At 47.2% G+C, this 17,100-nt stretch overlaps 1 pseudogene; it reads right to left on the bottom strand.

Moving 5' to 3' along the window:
* Positions 1-12,832: 12,832 nt before the first annotated feature.
* Positions 12,833-14,399, bottom strand: LOC138452854 (fibroblast growth factor receptor 1-like; annotated as a pseudogene).
* Between the last annotated feature and the right edge of the window lie 2,701 nt (positions 14,400-17,100).

Here is a 17,100-nt window from a genome sequence, read left to right as displayed (position 1 = left end):
AATCGTCTAAACGGATGAGTGTTTGTGTGTGTGGCCACAAGGGCAGAATGTTAGGTCCACCATCTATCACTGACCGCGCCTGGCCTGGCAGCCCCACCCCGATGAGCCCAGCTGACCCATCCGCCTCACGTTGGCACCACGCTGATGTCCACCAATCCTGGAGCTGCTCATCACTGCTGCGCCTATAGTTAGTCAACGCCACTCAATCCCCAGGACTATGTGCCCCCTATAGTGTGTAGGACTAATGGCGAAGTTTTGTAATAAATAAGACTGTCTTTGCTAATGTCAGACAGAGCGCTCTCGGAGCTTGCAGAGTCCTTTGCATGCCATATTTGACTAGATAAAAAGCTGTTTACATTTACCCGCAATTGGTCCTGGTCCCATTCCCTCCTGGGGTGTGTCCTTTACTGCCTCTCATTGTGGGGAGGGTAATGCCTTTTGGGGACGCTTGCTTTCAGTGGTGACCCCGAAAGCGTGATTACATTTGGCATGATAAATTCCAGGCGGCAGTGGAGACGCACGGTGCGCCCGTCAAAGAGAGCTGCCCGCCTACGGCAACTGGTACTCTTAGACGTGCGCACGGGATAGGACAAAGGGTACGGGGTCCCGCTCCAAAAAAAAAGTTTAGTACCGCTCGCTGGAGCTGGGGGGTGGCCATTGAGTGTGTGGCAGCGCCGCCTGGACAGACCCAGTCCGGAGAATTTCGAATCAAGACGGGCACGTGAGTATTAAGTGCGAGTGATTGTAAAGGGTGAAGGGGAAGGGAGCCAGATTACACAAGGTTGTTCAAGGGGTACTTTCAACTATTAATGCTATTTGTATCTACTCTACTTTCTCTGCATATGGCCATTAGGACAAAAAATGTGAAATAAGGGAAGATAAGACGGGAACCTAACTCTGCAAGGGGGTAGAAGGCGGCGCCACATAGTGCTATCTCAACTAGTACTGGGAATAAGTAAAAAGTGGAGGATAAAATATAGGTGTCTGAAAATAGGGAGACATGGTGTATACGTTAGAAACTGCTATTTTCTTTCTTCTTCTATTTCAGTCAGGGTACCTCAGTGTTGAGCAAAAGATCAAAAGTTTTAAAAGGTCTGAGGACAAATGATGATCTAGGGTAAGGGGATCTTATCAGGGAGAAAAGTACAGGGCAAGGGAAAAGGGGAGGGGTAAATGTTATGTGTTGTATGTTAAATGTATGTTAAACATTTGTCCTATGCAGCACATGTTAAGTTAACAAATGTCTCAATGAGTTGTAAAGAAATGATGTTGAAGTGATGACATTGCATAGCTCTGTGGTATGGTCATTGTAAGTGTGACCCGGTAAGATTTGAAGGTAATAATATTGTGAGCAAGTACTTTTTTGTATATGTCCAAAAATGGATTAAGATAAGAGTCACACACACCTATAAGCCACAGTGATAGACACAAAATAGTACAGAAAGGCAAACACTGGGAGTATAATATGGGGGCGGAGACAACGCTGGCCCACATTTGTAAAAATCTACCTGGTTATGCAGAACGCATAAAGAAATACCACGATCAGTGGGTAACCGAATTAAAGGGAGAAGGACTACCCCAAGCATGGCCAGAAGGGGGATCGTTTGATAAATGTGTCCTGGATATGGTAGCCACATGTATATTCATGAAATACAAGGGGAAGCAGTTTCAAAATAGAAGAGAAATATTAGATTTGTGGAGGCTCTTCGAAGAAGTGCCTCCACTAAAAAAGAAAGAATTAGTACCAAACCTGCCCTCTACTGTTGATACTCCCGTAACAGTACATGAAAATGAAAGGGAGGATACAGGAAAAGAGGGATCCGTAGAGGTAACACGATTGTACCCCCTCCTAAACAAACCAGTGCCGGCAGAAGGTTATAGGGATCCCACATATATGCCCACCGCAGCCCCCACAGCCACCCCACAACCAACTGCACCGCCACCATAAGAGTGCCCCAGACAGCGTGGGCAGGTAAGCACCCCCGTGGTAGATATTGAGAAGTTAACAGAGGATCTCGATTCTAGGCTCTCAATGGCAAGAGATGAGTTATCCAGAATAAGAAATATATGTGAACAGAGCGGAACAAGTGTTGCTAGAACTGAACAAACACCTAGAGCACAGGCACTCGACAGATCATCCGAAGAAGGATGGAGGAAAGGGGAAATACTGTTCAGGATTCAGTAAGAGCCAACTCAAATAATAGAACTGGGGCCACAGGAGATGGAAGAAAACACAGGTGAAGAGGGAATGGCTACCGGGGGAATGGAAGAGCTGTGGTGCGATATTGATGACGAAGAACAGGAAAGTGGGAGGTTGGGTGTGGCGATGGGAGGAAGATCAGGTAGAGGAGAGGAAACACCTCTGGGAAGGACAATGGAAGAGGAATGGACAGGAAGGTTAAGGAATAGAATGGGGAGAATGGCACCGTTAGGAAGGAAAGGATTGAAGGTGAGTACTGGCAGAACAACAAAGAGCAAACTACAACTCCCATTGATACATGGGGGAGGTGGGAGACCAAATTACATACCCTGGGCCCAGATGGATAAAGCCAATTTATTAAAATCATTTACCCCGCTATCAGGGGGGGGCGAGTAAGTGGATATATGCATTTGAAAAACATACCGTGGGAGTGCCATTAGCGGTAGGCGATGTCAAAAGTCTGCTAGTAGGTGATCAGGCAGACAGAGTGTGGGCAAAAGCTGGCTTCCCGGGAGTAACATTGGATTGCTATCGCCATGATGGAGCATCCTTTAACACAGTGCACACGAGGGTATGGGATGCACTAAGGGAAACATTCCCAGTCACACCAGATTTACAGTCAGTAATGCAGTGCACAATGAATGATGGGGAGGATGCTATGGATTACATTTTTCTGGTGCAGGAGATGTGGAGAGCCGAAATGGGCACACCTTGGTATCAGTCAACATCTCTATTTTACTTTATAATAAAGAGAGGACTCCCAAAAGAGGTGCAGAAAGCACTCGACAAAATAGCTGGGATCGAGGCAAAGGGATGGACAGAAATACAAAGCATAATAGTGCACCACTGCAAAAGAATAAAGGAGAGAGAAAAAGAAATTGCCCAGAAAAGGTTGGCAGATGAGGCAAAGTTAGTACAAACAAAGCTGGTGAAGGTCGCTGCAGCTGTAGCAGCACTCCCCTAAGACAGGGAGGGGGATGAGGAGGAGGCGCTGGTAGCAATACAAGGGAGGATGGCAGCAAATTGGGCAGGCAACGGGCAGCCACAGTGGAATAGACAGGAGGGTGGTCAAGGATACGGGAGAAATGGTGGGCATGGAGGGCAGGGTCCTAGGGGAGGACCAGGAACCTGTTAGAATTGTGGGAGGTGGGGACATTTCGCACGGGAATGCAGAAGCAGACCAAATAATGGGTATCAAGACGATCAACCATGTGGTCATCCTCACCCGGGGAGCCCCTATGGATTACCCATGGGAGGGGCACACGGAAAGCCAGAGCAGGGGTATGTAAAGCAGCAAAGAGAACCTCCTCACAATGTACAACAGCATCCACAAAGCCGCAATCATATGCAATACACACAAGGTAACCCCTTCGCCACGGCTGCTAACGGTACACCTGCCCCGTATGGCGGAGTGGCGGTGGTATCAGGGAATGTCTTCAGTCAAGGGAGGAACATGAGACATCCAGCATAGGACAGCCCACAGTGAGCACTTGCATGTCCTGTTCTATCTACGACCTACACTGCAGCAGAGGAACCATTGATAGGGGCGCAGATAGGGAATAAACAGTTCATATTTATTGTGGACTCAGAAGCTGAAAAATCATGTTTACGTGAAGGCCGGTTTCCGCTATCTAATCGTAATTTGGAGACACAGGGGTTCTCTGGGGCTGTTGTCGAAGTTCCTTACACAGAAGATTTAGATGTCACCGTGGGGGGTAAGACAGTGTGGGCACTCCTTCTGTATTACGAACAGCCCCCAATTAACTTGCCTGGAAGGGACCTTCTCAGTAAGCTTAATATGACTATCTCCTTCACAGAGAGAGGGATAGTTTGTTCAACCCCAGGGATTTGTCCCATGCACGTAATGCTGGTGGTGCATGCACGAGCAACAGCACCAGAAGTGCGCAGCATACCAGTAGATCCTGATGTGTTTATTCAAGGGCTGAAAACTTTGGCAAGAGTAGTGCCTGAGTTGAAAAAGCTAGAATGGCGGGTACCCGCAGAGTTCATCTTCCGACCAATAGCATGCCCAGAGATTGTGCCAGGGACAGTGATGTCCTTAGATTTGCATGCAGTTCAAATCTCAGCCAAACGAATAGCCGTCATTGCAATGGATATACATGGCTGCGAGTGGCGCAGAGTGTTGTGCATCAATGCCGACATTGCATTGCGAGACCTGTCAGATGAAGATCTTTTCTCAGACTCGCAAAGTGACGGTGAGATAATAATGGAGATAGCAATACCCTGTGACATCATGATACAAGAGAGGCAGGTGCCAGTACAGCTGATGGTAGTGGTGGGGGCACTGTCTTCCTTCTTAGATGATGATATGAAATTAGTGCCCAGCAACTTGTGGACCACAGGCCCCCATGATGTGGGATTATTGCATGGTGTGACACCAGTTAAAATTAAACTCAAACCTGGAGCTATTTTGCCAAGGGTAAAGCAGTACCCCCTGTCCCGAGAAGCAGAAGAAGGCATAAAAGAGACAATCAGTGCATTACTGGGTCAAGGAATAATAATACCATCAAATTTGCCATGTAACACTTGCATTTACCCAATCAAAAAAGCAAAAGGTGGGGCATGGAGGATGATCCAAGACCTACGCCCCCTTAATGACGTCATTCAAAAAGAATTCCCTTTGGTCCCTAATCCAGCATCCATACTGTGCAGCATCCCCAAGAATGCATCACATTTCACAGTAGTTGATTTGAAGAATGCGTTCTTCTCCATCCCACTGGCAGAGGAGTGCAGGTACCTCACAGCCTTCACACTGGGGGGAAAGCGGTGCGAACATTGCAGGTTACCCCAGGGATACTGTGAGAGCCCCAGCATATTTAACCGCATCCTCCATGAAGATCTAGGGAACATGACAGCGGAGAGCACGATCATTCAATACGCAGATGATTTACTCATCTGCGCAAAGAATGAGGAAGAATGTAGAAAAGACTCTATTGCTCTTTTGACATTGCTAGCCCACAAAGGCTACAAGGTCGACAGAGGAAAGCTGCAGTACTGCCAACAAAAATTATTGTACCTGGGACAGCTAATCTCACAAGATAGCAAGAAGATAATACCAGACAGGGGAGCCGCCATTACAGCAGTAAGACGGCCAAACACAGTGAAAGACATGCAAAAATGTCTAGGAATGTGTAACTACTGCCGAGCGTGGCTATTAGATTACACAGCATACACATGACCACTATTGCAGGCACTCAAACAGGCCCAACGAGAGAATACAGAAATTCAATGGTCAGCAGAAATGGGTGATGCATTTATCTCACTCAAGGAATTGATCTCGAGCGTACCAGTGCTCGCGAACCCTGACTATGAACGTGAGTTTTACCTGCTCACCCACCGCAAGGGGATCCTCATGACAGCAGTACTGACACAAAAAACATCCCTGGGACACAAGCCACTTGCTTACTACAGTGGCACATTAGACGCAGTAATGCAAGGACATTTTGCTTGCGAGCAATCTCTCGCAGCCGCAGCTTTCGCTATTGAGAAAAGTGTGACAATAGTGATGCGGTGCTATGTGACACTATTTGTGGAACACTCCCTATTCGCTATATTGGAAAGATCAAAAAGCACCCTGACAACACAAAGAGCCACTGCTTATGAAATAATATTGTCCAGTGCAAACATACACATCGTCCGATGTAAAACAGTAAATCCAGCAAGATTCATTACAGAACCATACACATTGGAAGACATGCAGGAACACGACTGTACAACTTACAAGGGGGAGAAAAGGGAAGGCCCGGTGATAAACAAAAACGCCCTAAATGAAGGAGAAGTTTTCTTTATAGATGGGTCAGCATCAATAAACCCAGACACGGGGGAAAAACATGTGGGAGTGGCAGTTGTGAGATTAGAAGAAGGTGAGTACGAAGTGATAGTACAGCACCGCCTGCCATCGCATCACTCAGCCCAAGCAGCAGAACTTATAGCACTCATTGAAGCATTACGGCAGCGAAAGGGTGTGCAGCCACTATTTACACAGACTCAGCTTACATGACCACTACCGTACACGGTGGGTTGGCAAGGTGGGGACGGAGAGGGTTCTACAGAGCAGATAGGTCACCAGTACAACATGCAGAGCTCCTGAAGAAATTGATTGAAGCATTGAAAGAACCTACTATGGTAGCTATAGTGAAGCGCCAGGCCCATACGTCCAATACGGACCTCATCTCTTTGGGAAACGCAGCAGCGGACGCTGCAGCCAAGGAAGCCTCCTACTTAGTGAAAGAAATAACAGGTGAGTACCTAACGCACCAACAGGTAGTGGCAGAGCTCCCAGATGGATACAATACCATGCCCGTGTCACAAATACTGGAGTTACAAGAAGGGGTAAGTGAGGAAGAAAAAGGGCTGTGGGAAAAGAGAGGTTGTAGCCAATCGGCAACAGATCTTTTGTTGCGTCAGAATAACACGGGGAAGGTGGTAATGCCACTCAAACTCTTAGAAATAGCGTTCCAGCAACTACACTTCCCAGCCCACAATGCTAAACAACACATAGCAGTAGAGATTCAAGAGGACTAGTTTGTACCAGGCCTCCAGGAACATATATCAAAACTGGCAATGGAATGCACAACATGTCAAATATACAATTCAGGAATGACCCTAAGGACACTACGAGGAACAATACCCAAACTAGTAGGGCCCTTCAGAGAACTGCATATTGATTATGCAGACATGGGAGAAAGGTGTAATGGTGCACGATACATGATAGTGGTTGTTTGTCCATTCTCCAGATAGATGGGTTGAAGCAGGGCCATGTGCACGACCTGATGCCAAATGCACTGCAAAATTCTTAGTGAGGGAAGTATTCCCCCGCTGGGGAATTTGTGACGTGATTCGCTCGGATAATGGCACACATTTTGTTAATGAACTTTTTAAAGAAGTAACAGCTCTGTTAGGAATTAAGCACATGCTTTGCTCGATTTATCACCCACAAAGCAATGGCGTGGTGGAGAAGATCAATGGCCTTCTGAAGGGTAGGCTGTCAAAATTGTGTTTTTCCCTTAAAAAGAACTGGGTTCATTGTTTGCCTCTGGCCTTGTTCAAGCTGAGAAATCAGCCTAGCAAGGACCACCATTTGTCACCGCACGAGATTGTGATGGGAAGACGCATGCACACAGCACACTCCCCGCTCTGCAGGCATTCAGATGTGCACAAAAGCGCCTTGATACTAGGAGAAGAATTTAATGACTATCTGACAAAACTCACCAGAGCAGCATGTATGATATCAAGGCAGCTTGCACCACCATTTACTCGAGAAGAAGGGAATGATACAGTAACATTTGTTGAGCAAAACTCACAAGGACAGTTAATGACAGGAGATATGATTTATGTCCAAAGTTTCATACAAAGGTGGAATGCCCCAAGATTTCATGGCCCTTATGAAGTGATATTTTGCACCCCGACTGCGGTGAAGATAAAGGGTCTGAGATATTGGATACATTTGACCAACGTACGTAAAGCATATGATAGTGTCAGAGATTAACGAGAAGAAGAAGCACAGACGACAGCAGAGATCTCACAATAAAATGAAAAGCAAAAGCATTAATATCAAAACGGGTAAAGAGTAAAATAATCATAGCAAGAAAGTATACAGTGATGGATATAGTTTCTGTGCCAAATGGAAAATAAAGATGAAAATGTAAATAAGAATGAATTGCAATTATAAAATGTGTATCTCTCTCGCTCTCTCTCTCTCTTGCCCCCCTTCTTGCCTCTCTTTTACTATATGATATAATTATGATCTCAAATGTTTAAGTATGCTTAATGCACTTTTATGTTTTAACATATAGGAGTAACCATGGCAACGAACGGGCAGCCCGCAACAAATAACATTAGGGTAGTTAGAAATGGAAATAATGCATTCAACTTACATAGATATTCGTATAAGTGTGCGCTGTTTGTGTGTGCTGTTTTATGTTTGGCAATGATGTTTGGACGTATTATTTATTGGTTCATTTCATTCATCTCTATTGAGATGAATGAGGGGGGAGGGAATGGAACCAACACGGGAAATAGAACCAAGGTGGTCAAAGAGGGTGATTACTTAGTATGGAATGGATTCCAGCTTGTATGAGGCTATGGTACAATCCCGCCCAATGCACAGCCCTCAAATAACATCAACAGTAGCCCGAGTATAAATCCAACCCAACTCTCAAATGTCTCAGAATATAATGTTTACAGACTAAACGATCGTAACCCTTCTGTCATATCATTGTTGTACGATACTACTGCCACAATGCCCTCACTAAAAGTTACCCCAACAGCAGAAACTAGACCACCTATAGGCGGAAAGGAAGAGAATGAAAAAACGGCAGAGAGGTTTCTGTATCTATATGATGAATGGGAAAAGGGGGGTGCGGGGAAAGGGGGGGCCAATATCACACATAGCCTGAGAAGCAAAGAGCTACCTTAGAAGCAGTAGGAGGAAGAGGGAGGTGGGGAGGAGAAAATATGACGAATATTCTGGCCTGGGTCTAGACACAATAGAAGACCCCAGACATCCACACCAGTCAAACAAATGGTATGCAGACATGAGTTCACCGCAAAACAGACAACTAAAGAAAGTGGCTATGTCTGTTCCCTGATCCCCCACGCCTCGGGTACACCTAAAGTTCTGCTGCCTAAAGAATTACTTCTTACAGATGCCCAATGTCTCCTTCATCTCACTTTCTGCAGAATTAAGAACGCCTTTCAGGCACACGAGGTATCTTTTGAAATGCTGCAAAACGAGAAAACCTGTTACTCAAGAGCCAAAGGAGTGATATGCTTGAAAGAACCTTTTTTTGTGATCAAAGGGACATTGTTTTTGGACAATAAATGGAAAGATGAAGAAATATTTTGCAAAGCTGAAGCACTGCAAGGACTGGTGGCTGAAAAACTACAGTGGATCGAAAGAACGTGCACAACAGTTTGGAAGGAGCACATAATGAAACTGACCTGGGTGACTGCCATAGAAAAGCCGTTCAAACTGCAGAAAGAAATATCAGATGATCTGTGTTTCCAGGGCAAAGGGAAAAACTCAATGGGTGTAAATAAGAACTGTAACCGGACACTCACTATCCCAGGCATGAAGAAAGGAAAAGCAGCGCTTATGGACACTTACTGGGTCTGCGGCAAACAGGCATATTTGCACCTCCGACAATCCTGGAGGAGCACATGCTCCTTGGCAACGTTGTATTCAGCATTGATGGTGATTCCGGAGAGTCATATCAATGGAGGAAAAAGAGTGCCAGACGCCCCCCGTGAGCCAAATACCCAGCCAACGGAAGAGCCACAACAGTATGCCCTGTCTCCCGAAAATGTGCAAGAGGTGTTATCAAGGCAGCGAAGGTCATCCAACTACATATCCAAAGCCTCCTCAGAATTATTGGCGCAGATTCCAGACAAGTATCGATTGTTCAATTCTGCAGAAACGTTCTTCACCTCACTCGTTCCAAGCATCCAGGTGCGGGCCAACGCAAAATGGCTCCAAATCACACACTGGGAGCTGATCCAGCTGGCCAACGACACTGAAGAAGGGTTTAACGTGATCAAGGTGGAGCTAAGAGCCCTACGGTTGATGACCATGCAGAACAGGTATGTCCTAGACCTGTTAACGGCGATGGACGGCAGTGTTTGCCGAAAAATCGGGAGCGTATGTTGCACATTTGTACCTTCTGAAGACGCAGATAATGGTACACTGTCACATGTTATCACAGCAGTGCACAACCTGGGGGAACGAATGAAAAACGAAGGTGGAGCAGACGCCAGCACCTGGTTCGACAACCTCTTCTCCTTGGTACCATCATGGCGGCTTGGACTGACGGTCAAAATGCTGATGCCTGTCGTGGTATTTTTACTTTTAATTTTTTGATTGTGCCAGCTGGGTCTTCGGTGTTGCGCAAATGCAGTGCCTAATGGTGCAATGATGATGGTGACAATGGGCAACACTAGAGGAGTGGCACAGATCATGCAAGAAGCTCACGTACAAACAGGTGAGGACCCTGAGCCAAAGTATAGAATGGTGCCATTATACTATGATGGGGACATAGCAGATAGGTTATATCACACCACAATAAAAGAGCCCTAAGAACGTGAGTGGTATACAGAGGTATGGGTGGACTTGGAAGGAGATAGTGGATGTATATATATGACCTGCACACCAGATGAATATGCTAGGAGGGGGGAGAGCCTTTGGGGAGTGTGTAGAGCCTGGATGCCAATAAAAGGTACACTGGCATGGGATGAGGCTGTTGCAAATGAAAAAGAGCGCCAGAGGTTGGGCGAGTTACAGTACTCGTTACTTAAGTAACGAAAGGAGGGAAATGTATGGAAGGATAGGTCTATAAGACCCTCTCCCTGACATATCCCACCCACGTGAGGTCCGTGGCTTGTCAGGGGCCCCCCTGTTACCAGGGCCCAGGTGGCGGGGTGGCTGCTGATCGACACACAGGGCCAATCGTGTTGTACTGTAACAGACAATGTACTCCATTTTGGAAGCATCAGGACTCCATTTTAGATAATAGCGACCTGAACCCCAACGAGATAGCCTGCCTGCAAATGCTGCAGCTTGGCCCCCACTCACTGTGCACAGGGAGCCATGCCCTCCCCCGGTGCCTCCACTCCATGGTAGATCCGCTGAAGGCCCGTTCTCACGAGCAACCAGACACGAACAAGCATCAGAACAAACACTGTATCATTTACCTTCCGCAATACATCACTGTCCCCAGAGTGACCTGTCTAGCGGTCCGAGCCTGCAAAATAACAAACACCATCTCAATTGAGAAGGCCCCGACCCAGCATCTAACCCCTAACATTTAAGATATATGGTGTTAATGCCCGCCTCGTATGAACCCCTGTCGATGTTCACCAAATGAAGTGTCAACCACACACCAAAGCCTATTGATTCATAGAGTTACTATGTTAATTATAAACACCTGTGTTGGGGAAGGGATAAAGTTCATAAGTATTGGTAAAGTAAGATTGACCTCAGCCCATGTAAGATACCATGTGCCTAGATGACCCAATGAAAGGGCTTGATACAGCCCACCTAGTGCTAACTAATGAATGCTGCTAAGTACAAGGGAAGGCGGAAAAAGCATTACCAAGAATATGTGTGTGTCGTGCAGTGGGGCACATTTAAATGCATGAACAAGAATGCAAATGTACTACCACCCTTCTGAACGTATTGCTTTTATGCTCCTGAGTACACCACTAACCTAATGCTACCTCATGTGTTATCCAACTGCTATCGTGTGTGATTGCTAAAATGTAGCCATCCGATGATTCGGTGATGTATGAAACACTGCCAATATTTCATAGTCGTATATGGAAGAGTACATGAATGTATGGACGTTAGAAATGTGTAATCTCTCTAGTATTACTAACTTCATTAACCGTCTCCTCGTTCTGCATAGTGTACAGCCCAAGCACAGAGAATTGTTCACATACACACAGAAGGCCATCTCCCCCTCCTCCCGCCAAGGTCCGCCAGGACGAGCTGGTGCGTGGGCAGCACAGACTCACCTCCCCTCATTCAGTTGGACCCGCTTCAAGTATTCACCTCCCCCATATCCAAGGCCGCCATGGTCGGCCAAATGAAGTATTTACAACCTGGTCCTAAACCCCACCGCCTCAAGGGGCCAAAGGTGCACCTTCACGGATCCAGTAGTACCCTAGCTCACCCCAAGTTAATGGGCTTGGAGAATATATATTCAACTCTGTACTAACATATCATAAAGTAATTCTTCACTACATCTAACAAGATCAGAATGACAGGGCAGCTCACCTCATGCCCTCAGACCAGACACCCAAGTTTATGACACCCGGTCAACAGGTCAGAAGTAACAGTGCCCTGATGTATTGGTAAAGCTTCACATTGCATGTGTTTCTCCATTATCCTATTATCCTTTAGAGTAACATATTGCAGGATTTACAGGACAACTGGAATCGTCTAAACGGATGAGTGTTTGTGTTTGTGGCCACAAGGGCAGAATGTTAGGTCCACCATCTATCAAGGACACTGACCGCGCCTGGCCTGGCAGCCCCACCCCAACGAGCCCAGCTGACCCATCCGACCCACGTTGGCACCACGCTGATGTCCACCAATCCTAGAGATGCTCATCACTGCTGCGCCTATAGTTAGTCGATGCCCCCCAATCCCCAGGACTATGTGCCCCCTATAGTGTGCAGGACTCATGACGAAGTTTTGTAATAAATAAGACTGTCTTTGCTAATGTCCGACAGAGCGCTCTCGGATCTTGCAGAGTCCTTTGCATGCCCTATTTGACTAGATAAAAAGCCTTTTACATTTGCCCGCACTTGGTCCTGGTCTCATTCCCTCCTGGGGTGTGTCCTTTACTGCCTCTCATTGTGGGGAGGGTAATGCCTTTTGGGGATGCTTGCTTTCAACTTCTTGGGGGGGGGCTGGTGCTCGGTGTGACACATAGGTGAACCAGCCCACCAGTCGCAGCTGCAGCTGGGACCAATTACCAGGGCATGGGGAGGGGGAAGGAACTGGAGAAAAGAAAGATCTTGAGAAGTTTCCAGAAATTAAGGAGATTCGACTCAAGTCTGAGAGGGGCAGGTAGGCCATTCCAGAAGGAGGCTCATGCTGAAGTTAGAGATCTACCCCCCACTCTCTGCTTGGAAAAACATAGGCTTGCCTAAGATAAATCTGTCTCATGAGAACTTCCAGCGAGGATCTTCTGGTACCTCGTACTCTGAGACACCGGACAACATTGCGCTACCACTGGATGAGAGCCGAGAAAGTCGCACAAGCATAACCCCAGAGTTCATGGAAGAGTTAGAATAGGCAGCTACTGCTACCTGTCTTCACAAGGGGGTGCTCTTGACTAGCGTGTGCATGGCTGGCTGGCTGTTGAAGTCAGTGTCTTTGAGGGTGCTCTTCATCTTGTAGATGATGACCGTGACCAGCATGCAGCCAATGAGGAAAGCACCTGTGCAGTAAATGATTATTTTGAGGTGAAGCATGGAGGTCATGATCACAGGGTTCTCTGAAATGGCTTCATGAATGGTCAACCATGCAGAATGATGGGAGATCCCAATAGAGTAACCCGCCAAGCATGTATACTCCCAAGCATCCTCAAAAGAGACATTCCTCAAGTGGAGGACTTCCATTTCCATTAATGTTAACGCCAGCTGTCTTTAGAGTCTCAACAAATGGCAAGCCATCGGGTGCGATCTTGCTCCCGTTGACCTCGATATACTTCAGTCACTGGATGTGGGATTGTGGGTCACTGTACACTTTGCACACAAAGTCCACATTGCTGCCCACAGGAAACACTTTGGTTAGCAGGAAGCCTGGCTTGCAGGATGGGCCGATGAGGTGACCGCTCAGTCTTTTTCTGCTTTCCCCCCCTTTTCGGTCCTCGAGACTCCACCTAGCTCCAACCCGTAGCCTGCTCCATAGACATCGGGCGCAAGGGATCCCCACAGAACACCACTATATCCATATAGTAGGTGTGGTTGATGCTCCCATATTTATTCTCTACAAGGCAGGTGTAGTTTCCCTTATTGGACACCACCACAGTGTCCATTATGATGGTCCAGGTGTTGTAGCGAACCTTGTATCCACCGATAAGGTGATCAGGCTTGAACTCTTCGCCATTCTTCAACTATCAAACTGTTGTGGATGGCGTACCACTAGCTGGGCACTTTAGCTTGACCATTTTTGCTTCCCGGGTGACATGAAGCTTCTTCTCCATTTTTTCAGGGTTTGCCCAAAACTGAGTCACCAGGTTCGGTTTGGTGTTTTACGGTTCCTTCTCTTCAGAGGATGGCTTTTCATCGTCGCTGTCATCGTCCTCCACCGAATGAAGTGTATCTGAGACACTAACAGTGAAGTAGGAGGTCTCGGTCTCAGGTGGCTGGTGGGTCATGCAGGCATACAGTCCGGAGTCCTCCTACACTGCATCCCTGATATCTACCTCTGACTCCGTTATGTGCACCATGTTGGTCTCCATCAGTTGAACCCCATCCTTCTCCAAGTTTATGCTGTGGACATGATCCCGCAGTGCAACTGGAGCAAGTCGACAAGGTGTGCAGAGTACGACTCAGCATCAACCTTGGCTTTAGAGGAAACTTGATCAGGGAGCATGGGGGCTGGACGTGCGGCAGAGAATGTGGTCACGACCAGCACAGACCAAAAGATGAGGTGCCACCAGGTCAACATCCCTGCTCCACCACTACTGCCCGGCAGTTGGGCACAGCCCATCCATGGGGAATCCAGTCTCAATCGAATACTTGTGCACATCTGTTCCCAAAACCTTTCCTCCACACTCCGCTCCTGCACCAAGTGCCTCTTGCATGGAGAGAGAAGATCCCAGATACAATCAAGTCATGTCTGGGAAGTTTTTCCAGCACAGATCCAGAGAGAACTCTGAGGTTCAAAAGAGACAAACAAAAGGGTCAGTTCCAGTGGACATGTCAAATAAACTCACAAAAGAAGTACGGTCCTGGCCCCCGGAGAGAACATGCTGGCTGGGAGTGTTTGCGGGTCGGAGCCCGAGCACTGCGGGTGTGCAGAGTTCCGAGACACTCGCTCCTTCTGTGGGGCAGCCTGACCTCCTGAAATCTCCTTGGCTCTTGCAGACTCTGAACCTTCCGGGGTTTCTTGCACGCTCTCTGAGACACTGCGGTCTGTGCGCCCCTCCATTCCAGTGGTGCAATCCCAGAAGCTCCTCTTCTCCCACAGGGCAGCTCATGGTGGATGTTCACTGTGCATTGTGGGAAGGATGGATTATGGCTCCACCCCCCCAAAAAAAAAAAAAAGAAAGAGGGGCAGGTTAAGGGAACACTCTTCTACCACTGAGCAAATTGAGTAGTTATGGACATGGCTGACCCAGTACGGAAGGGTGCATGGGGTACACAATGGCAGAAAACACAGATCACAGGGTCTGTGGCTGACGATCTGGGCAAGAGATAAGAGGGATCACAAAGTACCCCAGGCCATCAACAGTGGAGGGGGTGGGAGACTGGGGTGCTGTGGCAATCAACACACTGAGAGTGCTTTGCTCATGTAACAGGTCCAACTCACTGCGACCTGTGTGTTCACTTCACACCTCAATGCACTAAAACAAATCCACTGCAGCTGCAAAGGACAATGTGAATTGCAAATACAAATAATTTACATCTGTGATATTTAAATGCATGCTGACCTCCCATACCCTTTTACAACCCCCACTATTTAAGCCCCCATTTTCTAGTTAGGGCTATTAGGTGGCGCTTTAGCACCACCTATAAACCAAAACTATTGCATTAGAGCACAGGTAGGAGGAAATGGCATATGAGGACCATCACAAAGCTTGTAGGTGTTATTTGGCTATTTGCCCACCCATTGACTGCCATGGCCATGCTAATGCCTATAGCCATTCCAGTCGAGTGCCTGCCCCTCCCTGCCGAAAACACCTCCTCATGGGAACTCTTTGAGCTTGCTTTAATTAAGCCTTACCATCAAACGTTGCACTCAAAGTGCCTGTCAGTGTTTTTTCAAAGCAGTATTCTGAGAGTTAATGAGTTCTATGGAGCTGTAAAGCTCCTGCTGGTTTAATTAAAATCATAACCACGCCAGTTTTCATCTGCTCAATGTATACGCACTATGTGTGTCCTACACTGAAGTCCTGTTAAAAACAACTATGGGCAAAGCCAACAGTTTTGCTTTATGTATAATTATTTGGAATTTGCCAGGCACAGCTATTAGGTGCCCAGGTACTCTAAGCATTTTGCACCGGATACCATCAATGGGCAGTTAAAGGAATGGTGCAGTCAAAAAATGTTATTGTCGCTATGGGTCGGCCATGTGTTTTTAAGCCTAAGTCGCTCGATTTTGAAATATTTCCTATGGACCTTACCCGAGTTTTCGTCCATTAAACGCACGCAAAAACAGGCACCAGGGCGCTGCCATTTTGTGCTAATCCTATCACTTGCCGCATCGCCCTGGCTGACCTGCTTTTGCGGTACTAAATCATATCCCCCGCCCCTGAGCCTGACATTATCAAAACATTCTTATTCCCCGCCTATCTCCGTGACGTTACTGTGCTGCGTAGGCAAACGCGCCCAGTCGTCTTCTACGTGACTTCACACAGAACCAGGAAACCAACACAGATCAACTCACAACACAGCGCGCCACAATTCGGAATATGAAACTGTACTTTAAAATCAAACAGCAATACGGTACATTTGGTAAAGTACATTTATTTGACATTAAATGTTTAGAGAATATTCAGCAATTGGCATATTAAATCCGAATGGAATTTTTATTCTTTTCTCTCGATCCGCAAATCCGTAAAAGGTTATCGTGATTCACGCGCTGTTCCTTTATGGTACACAGGGTGTTGGTTTTCGTTAAAAGAAGCACTTTGGACGCATGGTGAACCGCAAGGCTGTTCCATCAACTAGGCACTAGGCCACCGTAAAGGTCGATATGTTGCTTCTAGCCACCTGTACCACGTAAGGGCATATTGCTCCTTGGCGATCGTCCCATAAAATGGTCAATGTAGTGCAGTTGTTTACAAGAAGCTGTAGCTGGCGGGTGAAGAAGCCATCTGCCGGGGTCTGGAATAGGTGGCAGTGGCAATATGGTAGGATGTACCTGTTTAGAAAACATAAAAATTGGGGGGCGCTGTTGAGCAGCCGTCAAGATGGCTGCCTAGCTGTTGAGCTCCGTGCACAGCCGCTCTTCATCCGAGGACATCTGCGGGCTAAAGCATCTCTGCGCCTATCCGATCGACCCCCTGTCCTCCCTATAACTGGGGCTACGTGTCGCTGCGATCCTGGCTCGGATCGGACCTTGGGAGCCGGAGATCTTCGTGAGCGGGACCCTCGAAGCTGCCGCGGCGCTCGGCAGCCCATCGTGACTTTTTCTCCCGGCTCGC

This window comes from Ambystoma mexicanum, chromosome 4p (assembly GCF_040938575.1).
Source record: "Ambystoma mexicanum isolate Mex_15411 chromosome 4p, UKY_AmexF1_1, whole genome shotgun sequence".
In the NCBI taxonomy this organism is placed as follows: Eukaryota; Metazoa; Chordata; class Amphibia; order Caudata; family Ambystomatidae; genus Ambystoma; species Ambystoma mexicanum.
Note: the sequence above shows the minus strand (reverse complement) of the source record. Positions and strands in the feature narration are given on the sequence as shown.